Here is a 16224-nt window from a genome sequence, read left to right as displayed (position 1 = left end):
TGGGAGATTGTGGGTTATTGTGACTAGGGTTTATGTTTTGGGGTTTGGGTTTTGTTTTGTTTTTTTTATTCATTTTAAGCAAAAGCACGTTGGCTGGCCTCCCGTTAGGGATTTCTACGGGTAAGATAAAACCAATCGGATCCGACCTAATCGGATTCGGTTTAAAAAAGTAAAAACCAAATCCAGATTCCACTAGCTTAAAATCGGATATTTACACTTAATTGAGTTCAGGTTTTAGTCAGTTTTAATCGGATTTGGGTTGGGTTTTAATGAAAAACTCAACACCACCGATTTACAATTGGATTCAAATTTGACTACCGAATCCAATACTCTTTATACCTGCCAACACACCACAGAATTCACTCAGCTTCGACCTTGCAACCTAGGATACTCTCCATAGGTTTTGAATTCACGATGTCCACTAAACTTAGTGTCATTTACAAGTGGCCCACACCAAATGAGCAGAACTCTTGTGGGGGTAGGGTTTTGGACTTTTTGGTTGTAGGTCAGTAGGATTTTGAATGTATTGAACCTTTTAGGCTTTGTTTGGACACTGGCAGCCGGGATTATGTTTTCTATGGAGACTTGTGAAGTTTGACCCATATATATTATAAATTTACAGGTCAAGAATGAAAAAGGCTGAAGCGGTTGTGGGTGGTGCCATGATCCCCAAATTTTGGAGTGTTTGAGAGATTATTTGAACATTATTTGTTTTTGTTAAGACTCGATGTAAACAATTTATTTATTGATCTATGTGATGACTGATTTTAGTTGAAGGATAGAATCGTTGGGTCTGAATGCAAACACCTATAACCTGTTCAGAATTTTAAACTAAATAAAAACTAATGCTTTTGTTGTGTTTCTAAAAAAAAAATTGCTATATTTTTTGGGTTAAATTTTGGGGTGTTATGCAGGTCCATCCTGGACAGTTTATCCTCAGCCACACGTGCCAATTCGAAACACTATATTATAGGGAGATGGGCCTCATGGCTTGGACCTCGATTTGCATGTCTGGCTTGAGCCCTGCTATGAATATTCCCATTAACGACTCCTGAGCTACCCCATCACCAGGCTGCTCAAACCCAACCTGGTACTTCATAACATTGTACTATTGGAGAATCTTTGACAACGTGACATGGTGATTGGTGTAGGTTTACAAACCAAACTGTATCACTAGATCTCAGGAGAAGGCCTCTCAGAAAATCATACCTAACTAAGTTTCTAGCCAGTGGTACCAACAAATTGCCTCTTCTTCTATGTGGATCGAGGCAAGGGCAACCCGATCCTCTTTGAGTGTTTTGATGATTTTGAAGTATTGATCGACACAAAATAACTATCTGGTGGGGTTAGCTCTGACAAACTTTGAGAACTCTAACCAGGGCTGGAGGACGAAATAGGGTCCTTTGGTGGAAACCGACTCTTGACCACTTACACAGGTTTTCCCGAAACATCCCAAAGAGCTTCCTTGTGCTCCCTGATATTGGATGGATTCAAGAATCATAAGGACCTTATGAAATTGCTCATCTAATTTACCATTCAGCACATCCATTTGATTGTTTACCTCCCCCCAGGGTTTGTGTTACATTGTTGATCCTCTCATCTATTTGATTTGACATGAGCCTGAAACTCTATACGAAGCTCACCAACCATATCTTGGGCATGGGTCATCTCAAGGGCTCCACAATTATTGCAGACTAGAGTCACATCTACCATACACTCATGACCAACCAAAAGCACTATGAATGCGCACAACCTTGTAGGCGTAGGGCCCCTCATGATCGATGGTATGACAACTTGTGAACACCTCAAATTTTTCAAAATTTTATAAAATTTCCCTCTTGGTCTCTGACCTCATCTTTCTAAATAAATTTAGTCATTTTTTAATCCAAATTCCAGTTATTTCTCAGATTCACCAGAATTCAAATTCATGTTATATATCTGACTCAATTTCACATCCGGATACAGTACTAGAATTCCAATCTGAGCCTCGTTATCCAATTTTCGAAATCAATTTTATAAAAGTACCAAAATAATTTCTGAAAGGCTCAGACAGTCCATTCGGTATCCATTTGGATCCATTTACTCTGTGTTTCTCAATTCAAGGTTCAAAACTCGAATATTTTTTCAAAACCAGGATCCAAATCCATTTTCTGAAGAAACCGAACCTGAATTCTCAGAAAACCTCTTTTTCGTAAATATTTCTTAAAAATACAAAAAAATAGTTGTAAACCCCTTTATTTCCCTTCAATTTTTAGAGTTTTATTTCAAAAACACAAAAAAATACAGAAAAAAAAAAACAAATCGATTTTAGGAACCTACTTTTTAAAAGCCTCTTTTAGCTTAAAGAGCCCTTTTCAGAAAAATCTTTTGAAAACAACCATCATTTTGCAAAAAATTCCTTTTAAATCTGCTATTTTTAAAATTCTCCTTTATATTTTGTCTAATTTAAATTTTAAAACCTTTAAAATCATAAAAAAACATTTTTTTAAGAAAGTTCGTCTGATGCTGCCTCAACCCTAGACACTCCAGAAAAAGGGGAAGAAAAGGAGGAGGAAAGAAAGAGGAAAAGAAGCAGAAAATGAGCACGAAAAGAAGGAAAAGGAAGAATAAGAAGAGGAAGAAAGGGGGAGGACATTCAGTGATTGGTGGTCAGCTCTCTCTCTCTCTCTCATCTCTCCTCTTCACTTGGAGTTTACGAAATTTGTAGAAGTTTTCAGCCCTTTCTTTTAGACCCCTTCAGACAAGGTGAGTATTCCTCTTCTATTCCCTTAAAACTACTTGTCATAACATGACTAATGGATTAGAATCTGAGTTTTCATCTTCTTATTTGCTGCATTTTAATCTCTGTTTAACATATTTTGATTGAGCAAAAAAGAATTGAAGTGATTTGATCTTTTTAGATCAAATCCTTCTTTCAAATAGGCTACAATAAGTTAGATTTGTGCCTCAACCATTTTGGTTTTCTTTTAATGCATTTTTTGTTTTAATTTTTCATCATTCATGCATTCATTCATGTTTTAAGGCATTAGATCTCATGCTTGAATATCTACGCATGTGCAGTTTGTTTTTATCATGTTCAGTTGCTTTCTAAATTGTACTTTCAATTCTGATGCATTTTAGATCTATCGATTTGTATGTAATCAGAGCTCATTTCAATCTAAATTTTTTACTGCAACTTCTTACTCTCCACCAAAAATCAAGTCATTCTGAGTTTTTTTGGCCCACCTTAAAAATCGAGATTCAGAACCTGTTATTTTGCACCATCAGGGTTTTAACAGAATTAGGACCAACTTACAGGAGTGATTTCTCCCTAACCAGAGATGATCCTTCCGATCAGTAAAAAGGGGTATTTTTTAAATTGAATCTAGTTTGTCCATACCAAATTTCAGCAATTTCTATGGTGTTTTCATACCAGTTTTGGGTCAAAAACCACAACCCTGTCACCCTATATCATTTTAACGGCTCAGATTTTGATCTATTTTGTCAGAATTTTATTTCCCTAATGGGAGATCATTTTCTAATTCTATAAAACGGGTTCTCTTCGTTTATATGTCTAGTTCATCCCTGTAAATTTTCAGAATTTTTCATGGTCAATTGCTATTTTATTTTGATTAAATACTAAAACCCTGTATCTAGATTTTGTATATGTTCTGATTTTGGCCCCCATATCATGACTGTTGTAGCACTCCTTCAACAGATCGCCATCTGATTGACAACATTCTTTAGCAAATCATTGCTACCATTTTTTGGGTCTCTAATGAGTCCCTACTACGATTTGTAGTGTTTTCGGGTCTCCAACGACTCTTACAACGATTTATAGTGTTGTTCCGTCTTTTAACTACGATTTGTAGTGTTTTCGGGTCTCCAATGAGTCGCACAACGATTTGTAGTGTTGTTCGGTCATCCTACAATGATTTGTAGTGTAGTCTGATCTTTTAACTATGATTTGTAGTGTTTTTGGGTCTCCAACGAGACCACAACGATTTATAGTGTTGTTGGACCTCACTATAGTGATTTGTAGTGTTTTTCGCTAAACTCTGCAGCTATTTGTGATACAAATCGCTGTAAATCGCTACCCGAATCAGGACCAACTTGTCAGGGTCATATCTCTCTAACCAGAGATTGAATTTCAAATCCGTAAAAAGTGGTGTCTTTGTTATGCAGTCTAGTTTATTCTTGTGAATTTTCAGCATTTTCTATAGTCATTTGATGCTCCATTTGGATCTAAAACCAGATCTCTATCAGTTTACCTTATTTGAGTGACATAGGTTTTTAGTTCATTTTATAAGAGTCATATCTCTCTAAGGAGAGATCATTTTCCAAATTCGTAAAAAGAGTTTTTTTTCTCTATGTGTTTAGTTTATATCTGGAAATTTTTATAACTTTCTATGGTTATTTGATATTTCAAACCTATTGAAAACCGAGTCTGGTTATAGAATTTCAAACTCTGTAACAGGTTCATTTCCTGTTTAGAAACAATGACTTCTCGAAGTTGCCATTTTTAAACCAAAATTGATTTTTAAATTCTGTAAATTAGATTAGCTTTTTAATTAAATTAAGCAACTTTTCTTTCAAACTTGGGATAAATCGAGTCTATTTAGCCTCTATAACATCTAGTTTACTGAAACATGTCTGGTAAAATCTAATTTCCTGTTTCTAAAATTAATGCTCTGATGTTTTGATCATAATTCTAGTTTCAGGAATGATTTTGATATTTTGTAAAAAAGAAATGCTTTCTTGCTGTGTTATGAATATATGTATTCATTTTGAGCTAAAACTGAGTTTTTTAAGGCTTCCATCTGCTCGAAATGCTCTGATAGGTTCACCTGCAAAATCCTGATTCTGCAAAATCTTGTCTTATCTGGATAAGAGAATCCAAATTCGGGTTTTCCTTAGATGATTGCTTGGAATTTTTAATTCTACAAAATTCATCAAATTGTTAAGCATATGCATATCATTTTAGAAATTTCTAAGATCATTGACCATTCATTCATTGCATCTTTCAAAACTGATTTTATAAAAAGATATTGCTTTGTTAAAATGAAGTTAAATTGGGCATTTTATCATTCTTAAATTCGATTTTCAAACATGATTCATATATTTCATAAATAAAAAATAAATTTTATCAAGTTAGAATGCCTTAACTTCATTTCAAGCAAACTTTGGAGTTTATTTTCCTTTATTTCAATCATTTTCAATATATTTTCATAAAAAACTCAATTTCAAGGTTAAATTCACTTTGAATTCAAGTTTTAAAATAAATTTATATGCTTTAAGCACCAATTTCGAAAATATGAAACTCCAAAAAAATGCCTTTTCAAATACTTTCACAAAATCATGCATCATAAGTGTTTATTTTGTTTAATTTTCTTTATCTTTGAGGCATAAAAAGCTAATTTTGGATATATTCTTCAATTTTTAAATAATTGAAGAAAAATCTATAAAAGCCTACACCTATTTCTAACAAGTTTGATCATTTTGCAGGATTTTCAATTTATGTTATTTCTTTTTAATCGTTGTATCAATTCAAAGGTTGTAATAAATCAATTAATGAGAAGTTTACTTTATGCTTAGTTTAGAATGAATGAGCATGTAGTTTAACTTTCTATTTTTTATAATCAATATGTTGCATTTTTATTTTTATTTTCATTTTCAATAACACTATGGCGAAACACGAATGACACAAGCACCATTCTAATAAAAGGTGATTAAATCCTAAGTTGACGATTTGCATCAATGGACATAGTCAAAATGTGAACAAAACTTAGGGTTTTCATCTTTTATGGAATAACATTGGGTCCACACTGGATCTTTTTCAAAAAATCATCATGTTTTTCTAAATATTTTCTTCCTTTATCAGAGTTTAATTTAAAATGAATTCAAAACATATATCAATGGCCATAGTCAGGATATATTGAGAGTTGATTTTATTTTAAACTCTATAAAGGCACCAAAATGTATTTTATTCTTCAAATGAATTTAAATGCGATTATTATATAATACATTTTATGGCCATAGTCAGAAATGTATTATATCTTCAATCTTATTTCAATTCACTTAAAGAATAAAATATGCTTTTCAAAACCTAATTTTAAATTTCTTTTAATGCATTCATCATTTAAGATAGAATTGCATCATTATCTTTCAAATTATTCAAGTTATTTTTGAATTTCTAAGTGAGTTTTGAAATAATTCTTTCAAAAATAGTCTTCATTTCAAAGTTATCCTTTCTCTAATTTCATTCCCAATTTCATGCAATTTAAATTCCTTATTTTCAAATTAATTCTTTCCATTCAATTACCTTTTCAATTTCAAACTTCACTTCTTTAAATCTTCAATTTTAAGTTTAAAGTTTAATCTTTTAACTTCTAAATTCAATTCTAACTTCTGATTTTCAAATTCAACTTAAAATTTTGAATTCAATTTCAGAATTCGATTTCCAGATCTTCGATTTCAATGCTCTTAAATTCATTCCAAATTCTTGAATTTCAAAATCGTCATATGATTGGTGACATCTTTCAGTAAATTGCTATTCAATTTACCGTGTCTTTCCATAAATCATTGTGCGATTTACAATGACTTTTAGCAAATCATCCTACGGTTTACGGTATTGCGATTTATCGCGTCTTTCAGAAAATCATTGTTGTGATTTTCAGTATTCTTCAATAAATTTTAAGTCAATTTCTGAACTTTCGGGCCGTTTCCTAAAGGATGTTTTTCAAAAATCCATTTCCAAAATCACTTGGAAATTCTCAAATTTTCTGAAGCACTTGTAAAAATATGCGTTATTCTCAAGTTCAAAATCATAGCACAAGCCTGATTTAATGTGCATCTAGGACTTAGAATAATTACTTAAAAAAATTTGGGCAAAGCAAAGGCATGAATTTGATCCTTGGTTCGATTACCCCTGGTAAAGGCGCCAGGAATGGTTGAACCTCGTATCGACGAACGAATCCCGTCTCTCCATTTTCCCGCAGTCTTTTTAAAATGGAGGCGAGTGATTTTTCAAAACATTTCTTTGGTCAAATGAGACATTGCAAAAGAGTTCCTCTCTCTTCTTCCTTTTCTTTTCTATCTTTTATTTCCCCTTTAAAAGGGAAATAGAGGCTAGAAAAGCAAAGAGAAGGAAAAGAGGAAAATTTTTGCATGATCACACAACTATGTTTAGCCAAATGCCTAGGTTGGTCAAACCCTCCCAATGACGCTTACTTAATCAACGAGCACTAACCAAGAATCAAGCCTTGGTGCAAACTAAGATAAATCAACCACACACCTATAGAACTACTAGAAACATGCGTCTATCACAGAGACCATATTCGGGTATGGTCTTGTGTAAGGAGAAATTATAGATCTGGCAATTATTTAATTGAATACAATATACATCAAAGAACAACGTCAGATCAGATTCAAGAAGTGTGTGGGCTCTTGCTGGCATGAAAACCCATTTATGATTGTCGTTTTTAGTCCTGTGGAAAGACTCGCTCTGATACCACTGTTAGAACCTGACTCCACTACTTTGGAGCTGCCTAATATCATTGACAGTTCATCATAGTCTCAAACCCTTGTCTTCTTTTCCCCTTTTTTAAAACCTTTTTTTTACATATGTCTGATGATACATGTATGAATGATTTGAAATCTTGGTTTCTTGTAGACGATCCTGCATTATGTCTAAAATTATTATTTTTTAATTAAACAATCAATAATAGATTTAATTTATGTAAAGCATTTTTACATTGATGACTTTAAAAAAATATTGTATGGCATATGAGTCCAAACTTCAAACCTAATCATACAACAAAGCATTAGATGTCATATTCATGTAAAACATTGATGACAGAAAAAGCCAACATGTGGCATACAATATTTGAGATATATTTTCTTTTCTTTTTTGAGGAAGAATTTGAGATAAATTTTATAGATTTGCTTTGGTCAACCATTGTAAAGAGGGGACAACCAGGGCGTGTTCGATTTATTGTGCCTAACAGAGGTAGAATTCCTATGCTATGATGTGTTCAACGTTCTAGGGTATATTTTGGTATGCATCATCGATACATACTAATATCTCAAATTTGTGGCCTGCGTGTTTTAGCATATGGATTTTTTCTTTATTAAGTTCAACATCCCAATTTAGTAGACTGCGTGTTTTAGCTCATGAAAATTTTTCTTAATATGATCAACAATAAAATAGTGGTCTGCGTGTTTTACCACTGGATTTTTCTTTTTCTTTATCTCCATTGTTGCATGCTAGAACTTCGTGTGTAAATCGTGAAAACATGGGTTTAAAATCTCTATTTTTACTGCACTTGAAAGAATATCATAAAGTCGTTCCTTTCTACGTTTGGGTTCTCATTTGTCATTGCCACTAGAGAAAGAAAGTTATTTCTTGAATCAATAATACTCAGGCTTAAATTTTTGTTTGAGAATAAAAGTGACTGAAGTGTCAAAAAAACATTTGAAGGTAACTATCAAAAGCATCTACTTTTGATTTGAATTCAGGTAGTTGTGTCCTTGCTCATGTATTCTGAGACTCATTCTTTCTGCTCTATCTTTATCTCAGATTTAATATGTGAATCTTATTTTTTCTTCTATATGATACACCATGAATGCTTAGAAATTGCATAGCTTATGTTCTTTGCAAATTCCTGCTCATATAAAATTTTTAAAATTGCTTAGATGTGTAGAGTTATGTTCTCTGTAAATTCCTGCTCATATAGAATTTTAAAAACTGCTTAGATATGTAGAGTTATGTTCTCTGCAAATTTATGCTCATATAGAATTTTAAAAACTGCTTAGATGTGTAGAGTTATGTTTTTTGCAAATTCCTGCTCATATAGAATTTTAAAAAAACTGCTTAGATGTGTAGAATTATGTTCTCTGCAAATTTCTGTCCATATAGAATTTTAAAAACTACTTAGATGTGTAGATTATGATCTATGCAAATTCCTGCTCATATAGAACTTTAAAAAAACTGCATAGACATATAGTGTTATGCCATCTGCAGTTTCTGTTCATATAAGATTTAAAAAAAAAACTACATAGACATTTAGTGTTATGCCATCTGCAATTTTTTTTCATATAAGATTAAAAAAAAACTGCATAGCCATTTAGTGTTATGCCATCTGCAATTCCTGTTCATATAAGATTAAAAAAAAACCCTGCATAGACGTTTAGTGTTATGCCATCTGCAGTTCCTGTTCATGTGAAACTTTGATATAGCATGCATGCTTAGTTACTGCAGAATTTATTTCCTTTGCAATTGTGGCTCATATAGAAAACACAAATGTTTTAAATCATCACGTAGAAATCAAATACAACCTAAACCAATAATGTGAATCATCTGTGTTCCTTTAAGCATTAGGTGTCAACCTTATTGAAATTAAGGCTTAACTAGCATATGGTTGATTTGCTCATGAGATTTGAAAATTTTGCCCTTCATGCTTACATACACACGTTGAACTTGAAAGTGTTGTAGAGTATGGGGGGTCACATTCAATGAATTTGACCATCCTTTATGACCAAGTATGATAGAGTAAGCAAAGTGTGCTCATATTTTAGCATGTGGTTCGGGTGAACCATCATGGTGCAAGATAAGCTCGAGTTTTATCATTATGTGTGAATTGGTCGTAATGGTGTAATAATGCATTAGTATATGCAAATGGGTTGTCTGGAACAAGACATGTAAATGAAAGGGATTGTAGGGTATGTCATATACACCTAAAACTTTATAAAATTAATTTACATGTGCACATAACCGTAATTACTGCTTGACTGGTTTAAAGGTACTAGAGCATTTGTTGCTTGACTAGTTTAAGGTATCAGAGCACACTGTATGGGTTTGCATAAATAAATATCAATTGTTGTCCTACCTAACAGTGTGAGAATCGTTGGGTTTATACCACTACAGTAGTGTGAATCATTGCCTCTGAAGGTGCTTGAAATATGAAACCACTGGGTTCAATATAAATTGGGCATCTGTGAGATCAGACAATAAAGCTCCTGATAATAAAGCTAATAAAATAAATAGACCATTCAGACTCAGGCTTACCTTGGAGAGGGTAAGTAGTACAAAACTCCAGGGACATGTGTTATCTTGTTTTGAGTGGCAATGACTTGTTTGACCCCAGTCCTCGAAGTTAGGGGCTGAACTACCAATTTATCCTAGGTGGTAGGATCAAGTTTTTCTGCAGAAGTTAGGGGTGCATCTTGTTTGTTTGGCCTTTGGGAGTTTCTCTTGGTTATTATACCACTCCCTTTGGATTTCAATTTCAGTTAGACACTTGGGTTTACAATACACAACATAACACACCCCTGGGTATTCTCTTATGTTACAGATGCCTTGGTCTACAAGTACCCATGGGATAAATAAAAGAGAAAACTAAATTAGTTCATTTTATGCTCTTTGTTCATGTGGAACTTGTGTTATATTATACCAAAAAATGCTTATAATGATTTGCGCTTATCTATGTGTCATGAGTGAGTTATGAAATTAATTATTTCATATGATATTCATTTAGTCATGTCATGATGTGTTATAGTTTTACAATTTACTGATAATCCATAGAATTGTATATCTTTGTTATATTGTACATATGCATAAACATGGTAATCCTATTGTTCAGAATGGTTATAGTCTGATCCTACTATTTCATCATTTCAGGTGAAGAATAGACATTTAGCGTTATGCCATCTATAATTCCTGTTCTTATAAGATTTAAAAAAAAAGAAGCTGCATAGACATTTAGTGTTATGCCATCTGCAATTTCTGTTCATATAAGATTTAAAAAAAAAACTCCATAGACGTTTAGTGTTATGCCATCTGCAATTCCTGTTTATGTGAAACTTTGATATAGCATGAATGCTTAGTAATTGCAGAATTTATTTCTTCTACAATTCTGGCTCATATAGAAAAAAATTTGTTTTAAATCATCACATAGAAATCAAATACAACCTAAACCAATAATATGAATAATTTGTATTGCATCAAGCATTAGGTGTCAACTTTATTGAAATTAAAGCTTAACTACCATATGCTTGATTTGCTCATGAGATTTGAAAATTTTGCCCTTCATACTTATATGCACACGTTAAACCTGGAAGTGTCGTGGGGTCACGTTCGATGAATTTGACCTTCCTTTATGACCAAGTATGATAGGCTGAGCAAAGTGGGCTCATATCTGAGCCTGCGGTTTAGGTGAATCATCATGGTGCAAGATAAGCACAAGTTATGTCATTATGTGTGCATTGGTCATAATGGGGTAATAATGCATTAGTATATGTAAATGGGTTGTCCGGAACAAGACATGTAAATGGTAAGGATTATACAGTATGCCATATACACCTAAAACTTTATAAAATTAATTTACATGTACATATAACCGTAATTATTGTCTGACTGGTTTAAAGGTACCAGGGCATTTGTTGCTCAACTGGTTTAAAGGTACCAGAGCATACTTTATGGGTTTGCATAAATAAATAGCAATTGTTGTCCTACCTATCATTGTGGGAATCATTGGGTTTATACCATTACTGTAGTGCGAATCGTTGCCTCTGAAGGTGCTTGAAGCATGAAACCACTAGGTTCAATATAGGTTGGGCATCTGTGAGATCAAGCAATAAAACTCCTTATAATGAAACTAATAAAATAAATAAATACTTCAGACTCAGGCTTACCTTGGAGAGGGTAAGTGATACAAAATTCTGGAGACATGTGTTATCTAGCTTTGAGTGGAAATGACTTGTTTGTCCCCAATGCTTGGAGTTAGGGGGTTGGACTACCAAATTGTTCTAGGTGATAGGTTAAAGTTCTTCTGCAGAAGTTAGGGGTGCATCCTATTTGTTTGGCCTTTGAGAGCATTTCTCTGTTATTATATCGCTCCATTTGGATTTGAGTTTCAATTAGACACTTGGGTTACCAATACACATAGCATAACACACCCTCAGGTGTTCTCTTCTGTTACGGTTGCCTTGGTCTGTGAGTAGCCGTGGGATAAATAAAAGAGAAAACTAAATTAGTTCTTTTTGTGCTCTTTGTTCATGTGGAACTTATGTTATATTATACCAAAAAATGCTTATCTATGTGTCATGAGTGAGTTATGAAATTAATTGTTTCATGTGCTATTCATTTAGTCATGTCATGATGTGTTATAGTTTTATAATTTACTGATAATCCATAGAATTGTACATCCTTGTTACATTGTACATATGTATAAACATTGTAATCCTACTGTTCAGACTGGTTGTAGTCTGATCCTATTATTTCATCATTTCTAGTGAAAATAGATGGTGCAGAGTGATTGCAGAGTGATGTAAGGACTTTAATGCATGATTTTTTTTTATGTTTTCGAGGCAACTTGAGATAGTTTAATAATTTCCATTTCCACTCTTGTAATGAACTTATAGTTTTATCTCATGTTAAACTTTCTTAGTACTTGTGGAATGATATCTTTGGTCTGAATGCCCCGTGACGTGCCTGAGATGTATAACCCGAAGTGAACTGAGTAGTTTTGTTGTGTATAAAACTTTGTGGGCTTACCTTTTGTCCCCATGGAGTTGTCACACTTCAACTTGCACAATGGGTGGCACCCATGATATTTGAACCTAGACCACTTGCATAGCAGCTTAGGTCCCATCCACTATGTCAAACCCCTTTGGAGCCTTAGGATATGTTTGATGTACCGTCTCCCATCCAAAATGGGGCAGCGATGGTGCAATCCACAAATGATGGATGCACAAAACGATGCCCCCCCTGCACACAAGATTGACTTTGACCTGCATTGTAACAACCATAATTTTTGTACTCTTTTGGTGATATATTAAATAAAAAAATGTTTCTTAGTTAAACTTTTATAAAACAGAGTTACGATAATTTTTCTAGAAACTATGTTCAATTCCGAGAAAAAAGAAGGTTAAAGACAAAATCATAATTTTAAAGTCCTATTTTATAATTTTTAAATAGATGGTTGCATTTGTATCGGAAAATTGAGAAAGACAATTTTTATTTCATTAAAAACAAAGTTAAAATGAATTCAAAATTTGTCCGACAAGTTTCAGAGGTAAAATGATAATTTCGAGAAAGTTTCAGGGTTATTTTTGACCTAAGGGTTATATTGGTCCAGTTCAATGTTGATTGACTTAAAGACATACATGTCATTATATTTGACCTAAAAATATATTGGTAAATCTTCTTTTTATTAGAAAGTAACTAAACCAAATATAACTAGTTAGGACTTAGTTACATTAACTAGAATAACCAAGTAAACTAACTAAACCTAAAGATGCTTTGGATTTGAGCTGGGTCCCATAGGACCCAACCCAGACCCAAGATCCATAACACAAGCCTTATACGTAGCACCTCTTTCACTAAGTGTTGGCTTCATTAACACTTGGTGAAAACAAAGCACCATGTGTTGAATAAAGATCAACACATGGTATACCCCTTACCACCTCACTCCCCTATTTTCCCTCTATAAATAGCACTCAACTCTCCCTTGTAAACCTCATCAGCTCATAAGAGCTCTCCCTCTCTAAACTTCTCTCACTCCCCTCTAAGCCTCTCTCTCCCTCTCTAAATTCTCTCTCTCACTCCCTCTCTAAATATCTCTCTGTCCCTCTCTAAATTCTCTCACTCTCTTTCACCCCCTCAATACCGAGCTGCACACCCTCTTCACGGCCATCTCGCCAAGATAGTACACAACACCATCATGACGACTATACATTCACAACAGACTGACGTACACACATACAAGGTAGATTTTTGTACCAAAGGCTTGTAATTTTGCATGTTATTTCATAAACTAGATTTAAATTCTTGTTTTTGCAAAATTAGTTGGTATTGCATCACGAAAATTGATTTATACCCACAATAGGTTGATTCCCTGTTTACAGCAAGGGTTGACACCTGTAATAGGAGTCTACCTCCGTTTCTTTTCCTTTTGGAACTAGCAGGGTTGACCCCTGCTCTGTAGATGTCAACCCCTGCAGTTCAGGATCCCTCTGTAGTAGAGATATACTGTAGATGTCAACCCCTATAGTTCAGGATTCCTCTACAGTTATAATGCACTATGAGTGTCTACCCCTACTCTACAAATGTCTACCCTTGCAATTCAGAACTCTCTCTGGTGTTGAGGTACACTGCAGATGTCGACTCCTGCTCTGCAGATGTCGACCTCTACAGTTCAGAACTCCCATTGCAGTTTAAATATACTGCAGATGTCGACCCCTGCTTAGTAGGAGTCGACCCTTGGTTAATCAAATGCTTGGATAAGGGTCGACTCCTAGTCAGGTGAGTTGACCCATGTTGAGTTAGACTTATGCCAGGCTAGAGTCGACCCCTGAGGTCTCAGGATCGATTCTTGCACTGCAAAAGTCAACTTTTGACCTTGATGATCGATTTATTTAGCAAAGCATGACTCATGATTGGTGAAAGTTGACTCATACCCAATTGGTTCATTAAATCATGTAATTGAAATGTTTGTATAACATGATCTTTCTCTAAATTAAGAATAAATGGCTTGTATGTCTTACTGTATACATGTATGCAGTGGCTTTATGAATTCTCATGTAATACTTTATGGTTGCATGCAATTATTTACAAGTTTCACACATATCATTTGATGCTTGTATAAATAATTTAGATTAACCATTGAGTTAGGGTTTGTGAAACCCTCAATGTTATATGGATATGTGGATAAGAAAGGCCCCAAAATTTTGATGTTTGGCTCAAGATAGAGCCAAGGTTTAAAAGAACCACAATAACACAAATTGATTATCATATTATGTGTGTCATGCAACATGTATTTTATTATTAATTTGTATGCATGATATATGAGATACTTGAAATTTGCCTTCCTAGGTGAAGTGCTCATGATGCGAGAGCAATTCTAAATAATGAATGAGACTTGCATACACATGCACACTTAAAGTGATCCGCTTTCACATATGAAGTGCTTATAAATACCAGAGCAATTACTAAATGGGTGAGTACATAACATAAAGCATCTGGCTACCTAGAAAGGAGTACATGGACTATTAAGCCCTAGAATGCCTAAGAGGCAAATGCATTAATTAAAAAAGAAAGCCATGTTACCCATTCAACTTTATGCTTACTTTGGAAAAGGTAAGTGGTACAACTTCGATCAACATTGTTATCAATGAAAGCATGCTTCTCTAGTGACAATAACTCGACGTCCCTAGTCATCGGAGTTGGAAGAAAGAATCTACCACGAGTATAATACTAGGTTGGTAGTTTTCACACTTCTGCAGAAGGTTAGGGTGTATCCTTACTAAAACATGCCCTGGAGAAATCTCTCTCGATCATTATACCGTACAATGAAACTTTTATGGCAGGCTAGTTGTATCGATTACTAAAATATATAAAATAATAAACCACCATACGGTCTCGGTCCTAACTCGAAGCTGCCCATGTGAGTACGGGGGTTAAATATCGAAACAAATAATTTCCTGCTCACACTGATTATTATTGTAAATACCTGTTTATTAAATATAATTCCCAACTTACATTATATTCATGCTCTCCTGTACTCATGCTTTAGCTATACTCACATTTTCCTTAAAATCATGCTTTATCTGAAATTATATGTGATTTTACCTAGAATTGGTCTAATGACCTACTAGGCTTTTACCAGACTCTTTAAAGAGGATTTCTAGGTGATTAGCTCATGGATAGTGGATGGCGCGAGACAGTTCCAGAGGATCACAGGCCAACTCAGGGCGTCTTTTGTTCATATATTATTTTGATCATACATTTTTGTAAAACGAACTCTTATGTAGATATAATTGTTTGGACTTTTGATGTGTTTGGTTTTTGTGAATGAGTCTCACCTGTGACTTGCTTAGAGTTTGCTTAACCCCGAGGTTAACATAATCATTTTTTGTTGCTTAAATGTTAAAAAGAAATTTTTTTATTTTTTTGATAAAACTTTCAGGTTAGAAATTTCGAAGCGTCACATGCGTTATGAGGTGAATGATTAATTTTTTAATTATATCACTATTTATGTGACATGAATTAAATTATTATATTCAATTATCAATAAGAATGAAGAAGCGGATAAAAGAGAACTAAAAGAAAACAACTAGGATAATTAGTAAATATTATGTTATATAACTAAATATATCTGTATAGATGTTGATAAACTTAAAGTTAATTTGCATTAGCTTTTATCAATCAAAACTTTAATTCATTTTTCTGCATATACTTCCTATTGC

The sequence above is a fragment of the Nuphar pumila genome, chromosome 6 (assembly GCF_984573655.1).
Source record: "Nuphar pumila chromosome 6, dmNupPumi1.hap1.1, whole genome shotgun sequence".
Taxonomy (NCBI): domain Eukaryota; kingdom Viridiplantae; phylum Streptophyta; class Magnoliopsida; order Nymphaeales; family Nymphaeaceae; genus Nuphar; species Nuphar pumila.
The sequence above is the reverse complement of the archived record's forward strand: the minus strand, read 5'-3'. Positions refer to the sequence as shown.